The sequence below is a fragment of the Neoarius graeffei genome, chromosome 5 (genome assembly GCF_027579695.1).
Source record: "Neoarius graeffei isolate fNeoGra1 chromosome 5, fNeoGra1.pri, whole genome shotgun sequence".
NCBI classification, from domain to species: Eukaryota; Metazoa; Chordata; class Actinopteri; order Siluriformes; family Ariidae; genus Neoarius; species Neoarius graeffei.
This window is the reverse complement of record NC_083573.1, coordinates 66,235,764-66,240,235: the sequence shown is the minus strand read 5'-3', so window position 1 is coordinate 66,240,235 and position 4,472 is coordinate 66,235,764.

The window sequence follows — 4,472 nt, the reverse complement described above, 5'->3', positions numbered from 1 at the left end:
TATTGTTTTCGGTTGGGTTTCTTTGTTTTTTTGTTCGCAACATTACGGGAAAACGGCTGGACCAATTTTCATGAAACTTTCGGGATAGATGGGCATTGGTCTCAGATAGAACCTCCAACATTTTGAGGGTCATCCAGTCAAGGTCAAGGTCACGGTGACCAAAAAGGTAAAAAAAAAAAAAAAAGCTCTGAGCTCAGACTGCAGGAGCTCTGCCTCGGAAAGACTCCTCCCACAAAGATGCTGATTGGATCACTATCTGCCATATTTGCATACACTGTGCTGTCATTGGATGGTTTCTTGGGTCGTTTACATATGCAAAGAAAGGGGTTTGGCCATGCCCACTTTTAAACCCCAATGATAAAAAATTCCCTGCTCTGTTAATGTATTATTATTACCTCACCTGCTATGGACTAGCCTAAAGAAAACTCTTTCAGACATGTTTATGCTTATTACAGAGGGAAAGTGCGTCCCACTGAGCTCTAGCACTGGGAAATAAGCGTTCCGGTCATGGCGACAGCGTGTGTACGTCAGCCTCGGTTCGGAGGTTTCAGTTTTGAAAACTGTAAGCGATAAGAGGAGAATAGTATAAAGTACAGACACTTGGTAGATTTTACTTCTGTAATTTTTAAATTGTTCATTTTTGGATTACACTTCATTTTTGTGGCTACTGCCTCATAGAGTAAATATATATGCTATATTTACTGTATGGACATGGTATCAGAAAACAATTATATTTATAAGCAGTAGCCACATGTACCCATAGGGTACCTATTTTTTCCCCCAATATCTCATCTCATTATCTCTAGCCGCTTTATCCTTCTACAGGGTCGCAGGCAAGCTGGAGCCTATCCCAACTGACTACAGGCGAAAGGCGGGGTACACCCTGGACAAGTCGCCAGGTCATCACAGGGCTGACACATAGACACAGACAACCATTCACACTCACATTCACACCTACGGTCAATTTAGAGTCACCAGTTAACCTAACCTGCATGTCTTTGGACTGTGGGGGAAACCGGAGCACCCGGAGGAAACCCACACGGACACGGGGAGAACATGCAAACTCCACACAGAAAGGCCCTCGCCAGCCATGGGACTCGAACCTGGACCTTCTTGCTGTGAGGCGACAGCGCTAACCACTACACCACCGTGCTGCCCTTTTCCCCCAATATCTTCCTGCATATTCATCATAAGTGCTACCAGGTGAGGTTTGTTTTGCCTGGCAACACTTGTTGTTTTTGTTTTGTTGAAAAAATATATGCTCATTTTGAATTTCATATTAGCAACACATTTCAGAAAAGTTGGGACAGGGGCAACAAAACACTGAAAAAGTTGTGTAATGCTAAAAAAAAAACCCAAAAAACCTAATTTGGTTAATTGGCAAATGCTCAGCAACATGACTGGGTATAAAAAGAGCATCCCAGAGAGTTTGGATCTCTCAGAAGTAAAGATGAGGTGGGTTCACCGCTCTGTGAAAGACTGCATTGGCAAACAGTGCAACAATTTAAGAATAACATTACATCCATCCATCCATTATCCGTAACAGCTTATCCTGTGCAGGGTCGCAGGCAAGCTGGAGCCTATCCCAGCTGACTATGGGTGAGAGGAGGGGTACACCCTGGACAAGTCGCCAGGTCATTGAAGGGCTGACGTATAGAGACAAACAACCATTCACACTCACGGTCAATTTAGAGCTACCAATTAACCTAACCTGCATGTCTTTGGGGGAAACCGGAGCACCTAGAGAAAACCCATCCAGACACGGGGAGAACATGCAAACTCCACACAGAAAGGCCCCCATCAGCCAGTGGGCTCGAACCCAGAACCTTTTTGCTGTGAGGCAACAGTGCTAACCACTACACTACCATGCCACCCCTAGAATAACATTCCTTAATGCAAAATTGCAAAGAATTTGGAGATCACATCATTGATGGTACATAATATCATTAAAAGATTCAGAGAATCTGGAGAAATCTCTGTATGCAAGAGACAAGGCTGAAAACTGACATCGGATGCCTGTGATCTTCAGGCCCTCAGGCAACACTGAATGAAAAGCAGACATGTGTCTGTAGTAGAAATCACTGCATGGGCTCAGGAGCACTTTAGAAAACCATCATCTGTGAAAACAGTTCATTACTGCATCCACAAATGCAAGTTAAAACCAGATATAAACAATATCCAGACACACCACCACCTTCTCTGGGCCCGAGGTCTTTTATGATGGACTGAGGCGAAGTGGAAAATTGTCCCAAGGTCTGACGAATCAAAAGTAGAAATTCTTTTTAGAAATCATGGACACCATGTCCTCCAGGCTAACGAGGAGAGGGACCAGCCAGCTTGTTATCAGTGCACAGTTCAAAAGCCAGCATCTATGATGGTATGAGGGTGCATTAGTGCACATGACATGGGTAGCTTGTACATCTGGGAAGGCATCATTAATGCTGACTGATGTATACACACGTTTCAGAGCAATATGCTGCCATCCAGACAAAACCTTTTTCAGGGAAGGCCTTCCTTCTTTCAGCAAGACAATGCCAAATTGCTTTCTGCACATATTAAGACTGCATGGCTCTATCATAAAAGAGTCTGGGTGCTAAACTGGCCTGCCTGCAGTCCAGACCTGTCTCCCATTTAAAATATTTGGCGCATTATGAAGCGCAAAATACGACAAAGGAGACCCCGAACTGTTGAGCAACTGAAATTGTATATCAGGTAAGAATGGACGTTTCTCTTTCAAAACTACAGCAATTGGTCTCCTCAGTTCCCAAACGTTTACAAAGTGTTGTTAAAAGTAGAAGTGATGCAACATAGTGGCAAACATGCCCCTTTCCCAACTTTTTTGAAACGTGTTGCTGACATCAAATTCAAAATGAGTATATATTAAAAAAGTAAATAACATAAAATATTTCAGTTTCAACATTTGATATGTTGTGTCTGTACTATTTTCAATGAAATATAGGGTTTCCATGATTTGCAAATGATCACATTCTGTTTTTATTTACAGTTTACAAAGCGTCCCAACTTTTTTTTTGGAATTGGGGTTGTATCTGTCTGTCTATGCTGATTAAACTTTGTTCAGCTAAATCTCCACATTGCATGAGAATTCATTCATTCATCTAGCATTTCAGGGTTTGTTTGTTCTTTTAACTCTCCTATTACTCATGAAGGTTACTCATTATATAGAAATGATGCACTGACTCAGCATTCACTGCACTTTTCATTCATGATCTTGTTGTTCTGTCTTGCACTTTGTTTATTGTTTTTCTCTGTTGTTGAGCTGTACTGAACCTAATTACCACCTACACTGTTGTGTGGCAATAAAAGAATCTTATTTCTTGTAATTTATGTCCGTATCTTGTATCATGTATCAAATAACATATATATCACATATAAAATAGTTCGAATATGTGATATTTATATTTAAACACAGCCACAAAAGATCCAGTGTAACTTTTATGTCTACACTACTGTTCAAAAGTTTGGGGTCACCTAGACAATTATGTGTTTTCCATGAAAAGTCACATTTTTATTTACCACCATCTCACCTCATCTCATTATCTCTAGCCGCTTTATCCTTCTACAGGGTCGCAGGCAAGCTGGAGCCTATCCCAGCTGACTATGGGCGAAAGGCGGGGTACACCCTGGACAAGTCGCCAGGTCATCACAGGGCTGACACAGACAACCATTCACACTCACATTCACACCTACGGTCAATTTAGAGTCACCAGTTAACCTAACCTGCATGTCTTTGGACTGTGGGGGAAACTGGCGTACCCGGAGGAAACCCATGCGGACACAGGGAGAACATGCAAACTCCACACAGAAAGGCCCTCGCCGGCCATAGGGCTCAAACCCAGGACCTTCTTGCTGTGAGGCGACAGCGCTAACCACTACACCACCGTGCTGCCTATTTACCACCATAAGTTGTAAAATGAATAGAAAATATAGTCAAGACATTTTTCTGGCCATTTTGAGCATTTAATCGACCCCACAAAATAATGTGATGCTCCAGAAACTCAATCTGCTCAAAGGAAGGTCAGTTTTATAGCTTCTCTAAAGAGCTCAACTGTTTTCAGCTGTGCTAACATGATTGTACAAGGGTTTTCTAATCATCCATTAGCCTTCTGAGGCAATGAGCAAACACATTGTACCATTAGAACACTGGAGTGAGAGTTGCTGGAAATGGGCCTCTATACCCCTATGGAGATATTGCACCAAAAACCAGACATTTGCAGCTAGAATAGTCATTTAGCACATTAGCAATGTATAGAGTGGATTTCTGATTAGTTTAAAGTGATCTTCATTGAAAAGAACAGTGCTTTTCTTTCAAAAATAAGGACATTTCAAAGTGACCCCAAACTTTTGAACGGTAGTGTACATTTTACAATAAACGATAGGAGAAATTCTTTTCCAAAATATATATTACATGTTTTAAGGCGCATTTGTGTCTGCGTCATTATTCTATACGTTAC